Source organism: Phallusia mammillata, chromosome 3 (genome assembly GCF_965637545.1).
Source record: "Phallusia mammillata chromosome 3, kaPhaMamm4.hap1.1, whole genome shotgun sequence".
In the NCBI taxonomy this organism is placed as follows: Eukaryota; Metazoa; Chordata; class Ascidiacea; order Phlebobranchia; family Ascidiidae; genus Phallusia; species Phallusia mammillata.
This window is the reverse complement of record NC_137254.1, coordinates 10,916,850-10,932,168: the sequence shown is the minus strand read 5'-3', so window position 1 is coordinate 10,932,168 and position 15,319 is coordinate 10,916,850. Positions and strand designations below refer to the sequence as shown.

General features: G+C 35.7%; 3 long non-coding RNA genes across 3 annotated transcripts; all 3 read right to left on the bottom strand.

Annotated features, from left to right (window-relative positions):
• Nucleotides 1-1,613: 1,613 nt before the first annotated feature.
• Nucleotides 1,614-2,271, bottom strand: LOC145219212 (uncharacterized). The gene is made up of 2 exons (XR_013857888.1): nt 2,194-2,271; nt 1,614-1,908 (listed from the first exon to the last, which is right to left on the bottom strand). It is a non-coding gene; the product is annotated as an uncharacterized LOC145219212 (long non-coding RNA).
• A 2,100-nt stretch (nt 2,272-4,371) lies between these two features.
• LOC145218925 (uncharacterized) lies at nt 4,372-5,093 on the bottom strand. The gene is made up of 2 exons (XR_013857789.1): nt 5,006-5,093; nt 4,372-4,686 (listed from the first exon to the last, which is right to left on the bottom strand). It is a non-coding gene; the product is annotated as an uncharacterized LOC145218925 (long non-coding RNA).
• Nucleotides 5,094-6,088: 995 nt separating this feature from the next.
• LOC145218820 (uncharacterized) lies at nt 6,089-11,852 on the bottom strand. The gene is made up of 3 exons (XR_013857750.1): nt 8,820-11,852; nt 7,646-8,682; nt 6,089-7,023 (listed from the first exon to the last, which is right to left on the bottom strand). It is a non-coding gene; the product is annotated as an uncharacterized LOC145218820 (long non-coding RNA).
• Between the last annotated feature and the right edge of the window lie 3,467 nt (nt 11,853-15,319).

Genomic DNA, 15,319 nt, shown 5'->3' with positions numbered 1-15,319 from the left:
GTATGTAGCGACAGTAGGGTCGCGAGGAACCCGAAGTCTTTCCAAAATCTAATGTAAGTTAAGTTTGTGCAACTGTGACGAAAAACGTTCCACGACTACACTACAGAACTAACGAAAAGGCGTTTGTTTGCGCACAATTTTATAGGTAAAGTAAAGTATAACATATTGAAATTTGAATCCTTGCCATTGGACGTAATCCTGCAAAACTAAATAAAATGTACGTTGTATGTCTGTATGCTCATCAAGTTTCGCAAGGAGTTAAATTGTCGCAAGTTGTTGTTTTTCTGCCAAAAACATTCGGCTTGAACGAATGTGTCCATTTTGGACCGCGATTCTCCTCATTAGCTTTAACCAAAATTGGCTGAGACATGTTGCGTTTGCATTAATGACAGAAGTCTCCGGACCTCTTTTTAATTTTTACGTTTTTGTAACTGGACCTATGAAAAAACTATTTCAGTAGCGCTGACCAAGGGATTAGATTACATCAAAAACGACATCAACTTGTTTAAAGCTAACGTAAGTATAGAAAGGGCATTTACTGGACTTGCTGAAACTTTCTACAACCAAATATCGGAAGCACATTTTCATCAACACACGTCGCATTCTTGCTAGATTTCTTTTGAATACAAATAAATGCAAACATGCAGTAATCTATGGAGCGGCTGTATGTGTCTAGATTTTGTTGCAAATGCACTTAAAAATATATATATAATGCGTTGCAAGTAAAATTACAGATAATTGTTCTTCAATCGTTTTGGGTATCTTGACCTTTTTTATTTATTGCTTTAAATTATGTTGATTTACCAGTTTTAACTATTAATTATTCTCATGATTGAATTAAACCGAAAATTTGTGAGACAATTTGACCCAATTTTTATACTTTGATCTGCCTTACCGTTCGAATGGAACACAATTTCTACATGCGTTTACCACAATTTTAAGCATTATCAGGGTTTTGGGTATCAAATACGCTAATAATTTATGGACGAACAGTTAATAGAAAAATAAAAAACAACAACAATGATTTTATCTCATAAAAATGTTGAATTCCAGCCTGCATAGAAATTAAACATAATGAGAACAGACATTGTGGGAAAAAGTTTTTTGTGGCCATGCCTGTTTATTAACTGGGTTGTAAGAGTTATACACTTTTGCTTGGAACAAGGGCCTTAAAGCAATGTAAATTTAACCTGTACTACTTTAACGAAATAGCAGGTGTAAGAATGATACCTTGATCTGTCTGTTACTTGATCACTGTAATTATTATTGCACCGTTAGACTATTCAAAAATGTTAATATTAGGCCTTTAGTCAGTTTATAGGTTTCAGAAATGTAGTTATTCTGACATAGTTTACGTAAAGTTTACCAAGAGTTTTTACGAAATGGGTGCAAAGCATTGTTTTACGCGAAATAATTCGATAAGTTTGAATTAACACCCAACATTGTCAGAAATTGTTCAAAACAAACAGTATGAAATTATCCGAATACATGTTGTTTAATTTAGTGTATTTAGGGTATTTTTTGCTCTTCGCGCATTCTTTCGAGACCATCAAACAGGTTTGTCATCATCATATCTTCAGTTCGAAGAAAGTTTAGCGACAGTTAACACAAAATGGTTGCAAAGCATTGTATTATTAAACATAATCCACAAAGTTTGATCCAACACAAAACCTTGTAAAACAATGTTAAAACAAAACAAACGTTAGCATCTGTCAAAATATCCGAATACATGTTATTTGGTGTAAAACTTTTTATTGCTCTTCGTGCATTCTTTCGAGAGCATCAAATAGATTTGCCATCATCATATCTTCAGTGTAGTCTTGAAGAAACTTCCTGAAAACATCTTCGAAGTCGGGTACCTTCTTAGCTTTAGTTCCGTCCAAGAAGGCCGTGGAAGGCTTACGAGGCCTGCGAACCGAACACGTTTCAAACGACCAAAATAAAATGGAAAAATGGAAAATCTTGTTTGTTTTACAAATATTTGTACGCTAGTAAATTCGTTTATAGCAAACCAAACACTGTTGTTATTGAATAAACGTAAAAACGTAGAAAATTTCTTGTAAGAGCATTAAAGTGAATTAGTTATTATTCTAGTTTTTCGTAAAGTGGTTTAGTTGATCGCTTGCGAAACAAAATACATTGATTTTATACAGACTTTGGTTTTTACCTAATTTGCAAAAAAAATCATCTTACTTTGCTTCGATACGCTCCATCATAACGAGGCTGACCAAAATAAACAGAATTAATCCCTTCATGTTCAAGGTTTAGTACAAGTCTAAAAATCCAAAAATGTAAATTAGGTTTGTAAATTCTTGGCACAAAAAACGAACATTTGTACCAAAAACGAACATTTGTGTTGAGCAAATTGGCCTATACCTATCTATACATGGGTTTAACTTCCATCTAAGCTACGACTTACATCTAAGTTGTCTTGCATCTAAGCTACATATAAAACCGTGTTTGTAGTAGACGGGCTTAATCAATAATTACAAAGACCCTCCTATTTATAATTTATAGATTTTCTTGTTTTATTCATAGCATTTCGAAAATTCAGCCTTTATTCCATCGTTTAGTTATTAGTTTATTCTAATATAAACTAAACTCTAATATAATTACAAAATCCACCTTAATATAGAAACAGAGTTAGTACGATAGAAACCAGAAACAGCAGTCCAAAAAATATTAACGTGTTCCTAAAGCCGTGTTGCCAAAATGTCAACAAACACAAGAAACAAAAGGAATATATTGAAACATAAATATAAACAAACAACTCCATGGGTTATGTTAATGCATGGTAGGAAATTACAACTTCTGTCAAAGTCGACGGGGTGCTGCAACCCAGAGAGGAAGTTTTCCTGATACACCAACATACGGTTCGGAGATAGGTGTGGCGTGTGTAGAAGTGGAAATTAACTAGCCAATTCTAGTCTAAATATTAATAAATCATCATCGAAGTAGCGGGAGGCGTAGCACGAAGCAATATGCTATTTTCTACAACACAATCTTCCCCTACCACTGAATTTTGGGCAGTTTCAAATTAACACATGAGGTTTGCCACCAACTGTGTTGTAACAATATAAAAACAATGCGTTGTTTTCGGGTTTCTAAGTAGCCTGTAAATGAGTTACTGATGTTTCGTTTGTCTGTGGTGGACAAGACGATAATTTATTAAAAATTGTAGCCAATGTGATAAGTCATTTTTTGCGCAAAATTACAAATTCTTTAGTTCTTAACTATTTACAAACTAGCCAAAACCAAAATGATTTTCTTTGGATGTCATAATTTCAACAACCGAGGCAAGACATAAATTAGAAATATCTTGCAACGAATCCCACAAGCAAAAACCTATGAATTAAGATATGTTTTTTCTCATTGTATCAATAACGTGCGGTGATATTCATCTCTGATGAATTACTAAGACCTTAGTTCTCTCCCATTTGAAAGGCTAATTTGGCAAAAAATTACATGAAAGCGGCAAAATTTACACGAAAAAAGCAATTTAGTTTTTAATATTACGGTAAAATGTTAGAACCCGAAGTTTTCATTCAATTTGCCGAATCAAATTCGCGTTTAAGATCTCCAGTTTGTAAATATCAGACAAATTATGTGATATTCTTCTCAAGCCACTGTATCACTTTGGACAAAAAATGAAGAAAAAAAAAAAAAAAAAAGACAACTTCTGTTTTATATAGACTTTGGACCACCCGTGAACTAGGAAATGAGATAAGATGTTATTAAGCGCGACAAAGTTTAGGGCACAATTGGTAGACCGTAAACCCGATGCTACACCCACGTATATCTTCATTGTTTGTACAACTTAAAAAAGGCATGGATTAAGTGAAACTCAAAATGTTCCTCTATGCATGTTTTTGATCTATTTCATGTCACACATTTATTGTATTTTTTCTCAAATCATGCCATCCGTCTGGTATACTCTCTACTACTATCTGTACATTGGCCTATATGGGAGTATGCATTGTAGACTCGTTTGTAGGCAGTATGAAATACACAGGAAGTAACATATGTTTACTTGGTCATCAGTCCATTAGAGGCGCTAATTTTACATCAGCGCTACATAAAATAGTAGTTAGAGAGTACAGTGGGCAAGAACTTGGCCGAATGGCCTTGCGCGCCTGACCCATATACAGACAAAAAACCTTGATCAGATTTCGTCCCCGGGAAAAAAAGTTGCAGAGTCCGGTAGGTCTGTTAAGAAATTATTGTTGTACTGCACATTTGAATTTGTAAATGTGCATTTAAATAATATTATGCTTTAATCAGCCCATAGCTGAGTTGAAGACCCCAGTTTTATGAAATGTAGTCATTCTTATTGAGTTTACGTACATTTTACCCCACTTTTGAAAAGTTCAGCGACAGTTACTACGAAATGGTTGCAAAGCATTGTATTATTGAACATAATCCACAAAGTTTCAATGATTGTAAGATGTTTAAAAACAAACAAACATTATCCGTTAAAAAATCAGAAAACATGTTATTTAGTGTTAAACTTTTTTTAAATTTTTTCAAGGCATTTATTGCTCTTGACGCAATCTTTCGAGAGCATCAAACAGGTTTGTCATCATCGTATCTTCAGTGTAGTCTTGAAGCATTCCGAAAACATTTTCTTCGAAGTCGGGTTTCTTCTTAGCTTTAGTTCCGTCCAAGGAGGCCTTTCCCGGAGGAGGCCTACGAATAGAACACTTTTCAAACGACAGAAATAAAATAAAAAAATGAAAATTGTTGCTTGTTTTACAAATATTTGTATGCCAGTAAATTCGTTTATGGCACAGCAAATACGTTTGTTATTGAATAAACTTTAAGAATGTACAAAATGTCTTGTTAGGGCATTAAGGAGAATTATTTATTATTCCAGTTTTTACGTAAATTTGTTTTAATTAATCGCTTGCGAAACAAAATAAATTGATTTCGTACAAAAAACACTACAGTTTTTGAATAATTTGCAAAAAAATTCGTTATCAATTCTTATCAATATCAATTATTTTACATTGCTTCGATAAGGTTCATCATAATAAGGCTGAGCAAAAGAAACAGAATGAATCCCTTCATATTCAAGTTTTAAGCACAAGTGTAAAGAAGCTAAAAAAGTAAATTAGTTGTGTTACCTTAATACGCCAACAAATATTACGTGTTATGAGGCATAAAAACTCCTGGCAGAAACATTTTACCGAAAACCAACATTTGTATTCATACCTATATATGCAAGGTTTACAACTTACATCTGTCTTCCTGCATCTAAGCTACATATACAACCGTGTTTGTAGTAGATGTTCTTATTCAATACTCACTAAGACTCTCCTATTTATAATTTATAGCTCGTTATCTAATGATTTTGTTATTTTATTCACAAAGGCCTTTCTTCACAGTTTCACTTTTTATGTTACTTATTAGTTTATTCTAAGTGTCTCAAATTACGCGAAAACGTGCTTCCTAAAATCGTGTTGCCAAAATGTCAACAAACACAAAAATGCCTAAGGATTATATGTGATTGGAACATAAACAAACAAGTCCATATGTTTATTTTGTATTGCAGCAAGCATGGAAAGAAATTACAACTTCTGACATAGTCGACAGGAAGCGGCATACCAGAGAGGATGCCTTTCCGATACAGCGCTATTTGGGCGTATTTGCAACATACGGTGTGGAGAGATGGGCGTGATCTCTGTTCTTACATACCACAGGAGTGTTGAAAAGAAAAATCAACCAGACATTTCTAAAGTTATTAATAAAACACCGAAGCGGTTAGCATAGCATGGCTCATTTTCAACAAGATGATTTTATTAAAACCAGAGTTCTAAGTGGGCTTGGAATGACAAAGAAAAAACATTACCTACATAAGTTGCTAGTTGTTGGACATATGCCCAATAACATAATATCCAACAGCCCGTCTCGTAACGCCTCGTAAGCTATTGTATATTATGGGCCTAAATTATAGTCATGTCAATCAAAATTTCGGGACAAAACTTTTTTCCTGACAACTCGTTTTTTTTTCCTAAAATATACGCCTAAGCAGTTTTGTACGTACAATATAAGCAGTTTTGTTTTGTGCCCCGTTTGGTTATTTTTCGAACCTTTTTGTAGAATAAATTCAGCCAAATCAATTGTGTCCCATATGGTTAGATCACAGTCGGTCGAAGCCCTATCACTGACATGTGCATTATACATACAACGCATGTAACGGTGCTTGTGATTCGACTTTCACCTGGCTCACCCCTCAGTCTGTGTAGCTCTGTTGGTAAAGTAATGGCTCTTGACAAGGATTTGAATCCCACCGCATAAATGCTTTGCTATGTGGGGTGACCGGCTGCTTCGGTAATAATGCTACGCCAGGGGTGGGCAACCTTTTTTACTGAAGGGCCAATTATAAATGTCAAAATTGGATCGAGGGCCGCACATGTGCATGACACAAAGTGATTTTGCTTTGTTTCTTACCAAATATGCTTAACTACAAGTATAATTCGTATTTGATTCTAACCACATTTTGACAGATCGCAGAAAACTAGCATCAGGCACATTAATCAGCTCAAAAATATGTAATAATTGGAATCGTTTGCCAGCACTTTTGCAATCCAAGCGTCTCTGCGGGCCGCACAACCTCACCCCTGTGCTACGCCTTTACATTTGATTTACACATAAGTACACGTTTGCTAGTCCGCATAAACGTTTCAAGGCTGAAGTAGGTCATACATTTCTGTTCACCTTAACTTAACATCAAAATCTTAAATATGTCTGGCGTAATATACTTTTCAAGTGAGTTCGTTGCAAATCATTGTATTCATACTTTGTTCAAATGTTGAATCAATAAGCTACCAAACACTATAATTTGCCAAAACATATAACTTTTTGGCGTTTTCGGGTGTTTATTGGTCTTCTTGCATGTTTTCGAGATCGTCAAGCAAGTCATTCGGCATCATGTCTTCAGCGTTGTCCTCAAGCATTTCGAAAACATCTAGTACGAACTTCGCCTGCTTCTTAGCTTTAGTTCCGTCCCAGAAATTTATCCGTCTAAAAACGAACAATGTTAGCTAAAAATGTCGCGGGACCAAAATAAACTGGTTGGGTTTTGGAAAAAATTCGACTGTATTTGTGCCTTAAAACTAAACCCTAAAAGTCGATTTGGACTCATTTAAAGCGCTCGACATGTAGGTTTAGACTCAGATTCGATTTTACTTTTTATTGTTCTTTCCAGGTTTTAAAACTTATATATATATATATATATTCAGGATTGGTTTGTTTCCGGTTCGGCCAAATCCGGTTGGCGGTTTTGTTTGCGGTCCGAAACCAATTAGCGGTTTTTAAACCGTATCAAATTCTTTTTTTGTTTAACGTTAATTCCATCTACGCAGCTAATAAAACTCCCGAAAAGAGCGTCACCTTATAAACAATTGTTATTTTTGACACACCCTATAGCTGTTATCTCGCGAAAAATGTTATGGCATTGATCACAAAATGTAAAACACGATGCATTTTTTAAAAACAATTTATATGAACTGATCGGTTAGAGATCAATGAAATAAACCGCTTAATTCGGATTTAGTTCAGCTGCGACACCTTGCTTATTAGTGATCCAGTTTTAGACTGAGCACCCAACAATGGGATTTACGCTTGTGTAAATTAATCAACTTACTGTGCGCCCGTGACTTCCATCATGGCGACGCTTACCAAAAGAAACAAAATGAATCCCTTCATTTTTAGCTTTTATACAAATCAATAAAATGAAAGAAAAAAGAAGTAAAATTTGAGTTCCCTCTCGGCACAAACACTTCACTAAAACCCGACGGGTAATACTATTGTTTAGCGATTTGCCCTGGCTGTCTATCTATTTTATACCTAAGCAACATACAAAATATGTCTAACTCTTTTATTCTTTTATAAACAAAAGCATAAAAAATGCAGCCTGTATTAGTCTTTTTAACAGTAGAGTAACAAAGAAGTAAGTGAATAATATCTAGGACCAAAAATAAAATGATGGATGAAACGTTGTTGCCATAACACTGAAATGCTCTTAAAGGATTATAGGCTTTCACCTCTAAACAAATACAAACAACTCTATGTGTTGATTTTGTATTTGAGCAAGCAAGGAAGGAAACAATAATGACAACTTCTGCTCAAGTCTAAGGGAAGTTTGTTATTCGGCTGTTAACTGAATGTTCAAACATTGCTGCATACAATACAAACAAGGTAACAATGCTTAGGTTTGAAAGTTAGACTTTTCGACGTAAAATCCTTCCGTGAAATCGTGAAGTAAGGCCCAAATTTTGCGCAAGCCCGAACACAACCCAAAACCATGGTCAGACTTCCAACACCATGAAAAAAGCGCGGTTTTAAACAAAAATAAGGGATGATAAATATCACCGCCTAAGAAGTAAGGGTGATAAATGGTGTTTAAGTTGAAAGATATATACTAGGTGCATGAGTATTGTAGCTAACAAAATTAGTCAACAATCACATATCGGCAAAAAAAATCGAAAGATGTGACCACATGGGGCAGGGTTACTCAAACAGCCAACTGCGGTCCACACAGGCGCTGGATGTGGACTTCGACGGTCGTTTGACTATGGCTACACCATATGTGATGATTACTTGATCATCGCTATGCGAAAGTAGGACAGGTGCAGTTGGGACCGCGGTACGGTTTCTCGCACACCGAGAGATTTTTAGGTTCTGTAAAAAAAGATTGCAAAAACAAGTTTTACAGAAAATTAAAATGATGCACAAGTTGGAAAGAAACACATAAGTTTAATTTGCTACAAAACATGTGCTATTAACTTTTGGATTGATTTTGATCGAGGTTAGCTTACTTGTATAAGGTCGAGGGGCGAGACTGAAATCCTCACCCGGACATTCACCTTCCGCGCATCCGAGGAAAAACAATAGAAACAATAACCACAGCATGTTTATGATTTCTATGTAGCAACTGTTAATGTAAGAGTTTAGTGTTTTTCTGTACAAAATCTCTTGTTTTTTTATTGTCTACCAAGGTAAGTGAATAAATTTACAACTCCTAGGATAATAAAAAATATACCCGGTTCATTTTTTGCGCTTTAATGTTTGTGGGGGGAAGGCTTGGGTGGTCTATTTTTATTTCAAGTTAACGAACTAACTCATATTGGAGCTAAAATCAGAATCAAAGATTTTTGCGAACGAAAAAGCAGATAAATCCTTTCTTAGCACAGAACAAATTAAACAGGTAACTACCAGCATTAGATCTCCCAAAATAGATGATAAAATTGAATCAAACCCGGACAAAATTATTCATCATTTTTACCAAAACATTTGGCAAACACAAAATAATATGAACAGATCCTGACAACATTATTTTATCTTCCAAATAAAAACGTCCCCAACCTAATTAATAGTTACGCCTTTTACCAAAGAAGAAATAGAAATATCTTAAATCCTAATAAATAAAAATGTTCCCCGGGCGATGACGGACTTTCATGATTTTTGGCCACTACTTAAACAAAGTTTTATACAACTTGTATACAATATTTATTTAACAAAAGAACTCCCCCAGCCGTGCCTATCTTTCGATCTTACACACCGGTGTGAATCGGCTTGTTTTCTGAAATCGAATGACGAACGCCAATTTGCGTTACACACTGTACGTATGTATTAATTGCAAAACAACTAAATGTTTCTTTCTGTTTTGTAAATTACCGCTTTGAATTTAACATGTATTATTGTAGGTTTCGGACATGTGGAAGGATCGTTTACAACCTTACTTTAAGCTTGCAAAGCCGTGCATGTAACAATGGCAATGGTTGACTGCACGATGCTAGGTAGGAAACCAGCTTTAAGCTTACGAAGTCGTGCATGTAACAAGCGCTATGTTTGACTGCACGATGCTCGTTAGGAAACCAGCTTTAAGCTTACAAAGTCGTACATGTAACAAGCGCCATGTTTGACTGCACGATGCTCGTTAGGAAACCCGCTTTATGCTTGCAAAGTCGTGCATGTAACAAGCACTATGTTTGACTGCACGAAGCTCGTTAGGAAACCCGCTTTAAGCTTGCAAAGTTGTGCATGTAACAAGCGCTTTGGTTGACTGCACGATGCTCGTTAGGAAACCCGCTTTAAGCTTGCAAAGTCGTGCGTGTAACAATCATTTATGGCTTGTTTTGATCAAATGAAAAGTATGCGTACGTTTAGATGTTTTTTTTAGGCGCCGTTTTCATTAAGTTTTGAAAAATGCCGAAAGTACTCGCCGGTTAATTTTTTGTTAAAGACGATGATTGCAAAATGGCCAGACATTAGAACACTGGTCTTACGTAAGCATGAAAAATACACAGCACACCACTCTCTGGGAAATTTTGGAACAAAACACAAGGTTCGTCCTTCCACAGGCATTAATAAAACTTTCTTAGGTAAGCATGGGAAAATACACAAGAAACCAATTGGGTATTTTGTAATAAGCGCAGGGTCTTTATTTAAGCATCATTCCTCCGCAGGCATAAGAACACTTTTAAGCAAGCATTGGAAAATACAATTTGTCATGAGCGCAAGGGGTGTAATGCTAAACAAAATACTAGTTGTTTGATTAAAAATGACAAATTTGTTTTAAAAACAATAATTATAAATATTTTTCTTTTAAATTCAATTAGTACTGTTACATTTCATCCATGCAAGATATTTATTACACTGCATTTTAAATTGTAAATTGTTTGGATTTCTCAAAACATCTGTTGGTTTTGAAATGAAAAACATCAACCGAGTTTTATTTTCGCAAAAATTTAAGCTGAATCCAACTGTTTAACCGTTTTGTTTTACCATTATATGCCTGCTTGAAATTTAACGATGTCTTTTTCTTGCTGTTTGTTACACATAAATCAAATAACTTATCTGCTTTGTAGAAATGAGCATTGGAAAGTGGTCAAATGTCACAACATAACAATTAACAGAACCGGAAAATTTTATTACAACAAACAGAAGGATCACATGGTGGAAACTAGATTTTTTTTCGTTTTTTTTTAAATTAGATTAGAATTATCATTTTCTCAAAAACTAGAAATTAAATTAGAATTTGAACTAGAATTAGATTTAAACCAATCAACATTTTAAATTTGAACTCAAAGTGAGCATGTTTTACGCTACATAATTCGACGTGACTAAATTGCGCTCAGGCGGACCTGATCGTGGCCGTCATGTCGTAGTTCTCGAGCAGCATCAATTCGAAAATGGTCTGTTATTTTGGCCTGAGATTTTCGTAAGTCTCGATTTATTGATGTCGGCGGACAGTTGCAATTGTACTGCCCCTTTACGATTTACGCAGCTACCGCAATTTCTCATCCCTGTGTTTTTTGTTTCTTTTGAGTGAATGCCAGATAATGCTTCCTAGTGACTCAAGGAGTTGTTAAAAGGGCGAAGCGACACAGCTGTTTTTTATTCTTGCTTACTCGCTGAAGACCTGAAAAATTTTACAGCCGTCTTAACATTTTAGTCCAAAATTAAATATTTTTAAGGCGAAAATCTCAAGACTTAAAATACTAATGAACATACAATACTTATTTCCATAATCGGGCAATGCTAAGTTAGTGAACTTTTATGCAAAACCTAATTTAACCGACCGACAAACTGCATTTCCTTTTATCACCAGACTGCATTATGACGCAACAGCCCATGAGGTAGCAATAAAGAATGCAGGTACTGTTCGTCACAGTGCTAAGTATAACTGAAAAACTTGTTTCAGTGATGTGGTTTGCTTGACCTTGTTGGTGATGTGGATCTGAACATGAAAGACATGCTCATATTACTTGCCGAAAAAAAGTCGTTGGACAATCTAGCGTTTTTGGGAAAACTGTAAATTAGATTAGAATTAGAATTAGAGCTTACCCGATATTTCTAAATTGGATTAGAATTAGAATTAGAGCTTACCCGATATTTCTAAATTAGATTAGAATTAGAATTACTGCCATTTTGCTCTAATATGCCGAATTAGGCAACTAGAATTATCTAGTTGTCCAAGTCTGTTATTTTGGCAATGCATCTGATTTGGTGGACAATCACCCTGTACGCAGACTTGGACAACTAGATTTTTTTTCGTTTTTTTATTAGATTAGAATTGAAATTAGAGCATCTCAGTTTTTTTCAAATTAGATTAGAATTAGAATTACCATTTTCTCAAAAACTAGAAATTAAATTAGAATTTGAACTAGAATTAGATTTAAACCAATCAACATTTTAAATTTGAACTCAAAATGAGCATGTTATATACATAGGCTTGCAAAGCATAGCCAGTCTGCAGAACATGGCAAAATGCTGTTGAAACAGTCGAATGAATATGTGCACCTCTGTTTTTGTTATTTTTATGATTTCTATCTCTGTTAAATTTAAATGATTTTACAATGCATTTTGCCACAGTGAAACAAAAGTTATAAACTTGCATAAAAATGTTTTTTTTACATTTCAAAGACATACATTAACACTTTAATCGTTGTTGTAATCAAAACAAGGTCTTCAGGAAGCATTTAATTGTACATATCTAGAAAACAAACTTTCCTAAAAATATTGAAACCAATCTTTACCTTTCTGATAAAAGTACGAACTGTTAGATGAACCATTTTTTTCAAGAAACGCAAAATCTCAACGCATTAAATTCCGTTTTTCATGACGATCTGCAACGTCTAAAAGACGGGAATACGGGACGACGGAAATACGGAAATCGAGGTCTAAAAGACGGGAGAGACGGGGTTGCGGGACAGACGGGAAAAGTGCCAAACTAAAAGACGGGAGAGGCGGGACTACGGAAAAGCGCATATATTTAACATGACTAAAAGACGGGACTGGGTGAAAGTTCACATATAGTTCTCATAGCGTTAGACGGGACTACGGAAAAGCGTTTGTTAGACATGACTAAAAGACGGGACTGGGTGAAAGTTTGCATATAGCTTTTGTAGCGTTAGACGGGACTACAGAAAAGCGTTTGTTCGACATGACTAAAAGACGGGACTGGGTGAAAGTTTACATATAGTTCTCATAGCGTTAGATGGGACTACGGAAAAGCGTTTGTTCGACATGACTAAAAGACGGGACTTGGTGAAAGTTCACAGTCAGTTCTTATAGCGTAGACGGGACTACGGAAAAACGTTTGTTCGACATGACTAAAAGACGGGACTGGGTGAAAGTTCAAAGGCGGTTGTTATAGCGTTAGACAAGACTGCGGAAAAACGCATATCCAACATGACTAACAGACGGGACTGGGTGAAAGTTCAAAGGCGGTTGTTATAGCGCCAGACGGGACTACGGAAAAGCGTTTGTTCGACATGGCTAAAAGACAGGAGTTGGTGATAGTTCTCATAACGTTAGACGGGACTACGGAAAAGCATTTGTTCGATATGACTATAACATGGACTGGGTAAAAGACGAGACGGACCTACGGAATAGCGCGTATCAAACATGAATAATGACTAAATGGCAATAACATGTGGTGACAAGAGATGTAATACCAAAACGAACAAAGTGTAGAAAATTAACAGATAAAATGTTTTTGTTCGAATAGGAAGGCTCGAATAAATTATATTTCGGCCTGTATACTTTTACATTAAATGCTTTCAATAATGTTTTTTTGAGATTTCGTATATGTGTCGTCTTAATTGTCGCAATTCTTAATCGCAATTGTGCGCACACTGAAGTATTTGCACTGTCACGTCATTTGTACAGTTTTTATTGTTGTGACTTAACATAGAGTTTTGGCGAACAAAGTCTAAAAAGTGCGTGATGTAACAGTTGCCTAACCAACTCCCTAAAACTTGTAGCGTTCCCTACTCCTGCTGTGATATTTTTATGTTAGGATCTAACAGCGGTGCGGTTCGAAAATCACACAAATGTAGGCTAATGCGGTTAGACAAAGATCAGAAGCTAAAAAATAACCACAAGTGTTATGAAGTTTGGCAACAATCCTTTGAGTTTGGAGAAAATTGTTGATTTTTTTTAAGAGCCCTACCGGGGTCAGTTGCATGCCTCCGAGTAGTTGTGAAGGGGGTGACGCATATTTCTTTAAAGGTTCCTCAAAGCGTTCTAGAAATGACTTCAATTGCGACCAGTTCAGATTCATTTACACGGGGCAATATGTCCACCGCGAAACAGATATTCGGAAACGCTATTATAAAAAAAAGATGGGAAGTTAAGAAGTCATTTGGAATCTTTTGAAAGACATGTTTACACCTTGTTAAGCGACAAGGAGGATGCACCATTGTGTTTGGTCCATTATATGGGTGACGCTGCAGCACATCGCCATTCCACGCACGGAAATGCAAAGCAAACAACCGTAGTATACGTACCGACATTGAAGACTGTAATTGAACAAGTTCACTTCAAAAGCGCAAAAACTGTTGATGAAAAAATGCAATCCGAGAAAAGTAAGGGCAATCAAGATCATATGCCCGTGGATCGTCCCAGAGACCGTAAGCAATGCCAAAACATTAAACAAACTTCTGCTATGAAAAAACGTATTTCAAACGACGAAATCTTTGAGGCTATAGAGGTTTCTATTCAAACGGATACATTCGTGCTAATGTTTAATCTTTATCCCGATTTGGTTGTCATTCTTGCAACTGCTGACATGATAAATTTAACAAAAGAAGTTTTACGTTTGAGCTCAAACAACTACGACAATCTATAGCGTACGACACAACTTTTTGCCTAGGAGATTTTTACGTTTCTGTTCTTTCTGGGCGAAACGTATGCTTTGATGGTGACCCTGTTTTTTCCGATAGGATTTATGATCCACACAAAAAAGTTTTTTCAACACCATAAACAGTTTTTGACCGATATACTGCCCCACATTGGAATGAACAAGATACGAAACATCCCAATTGTTACCGATCGAGAGAGGGGAATTTCAAATGCGATTCAAAAGTTCTTTCCTAAACTTACAAATGTTCACTGCACAAACCATATACTTCAAGACCTTGACAGGTGGATAAAGAAAAATTCAGGCACATCTGATGATATCAAAGTCTTAAAAGACGATGTAATCCGACTGATTATAGTCAGTCGTCGAAATCGGATTTTAAGGATTGCTATCAAATTCTTAGTAGCACATGGTCGATATCTTTTCGTCAGTACTTTGACCGGTCTCTAAAGGAAGACTTGAAAAACACAGCTGCAAATTTGTAACATGCAATTTTACAGCTTTCGATGACCAGGCAGCGACAACAAATGCTAGCGAAAGTTTAAACAACGTGCTAAAATCCATCACAGAAAGAAAGGAACTACCGCTTTTCTGTAATCCCGTCTGGCGCTGTAAGAACTAAATGTGAACTTTCACCCACTCCCGTTTTTTAGTCATGTCGAACAAACG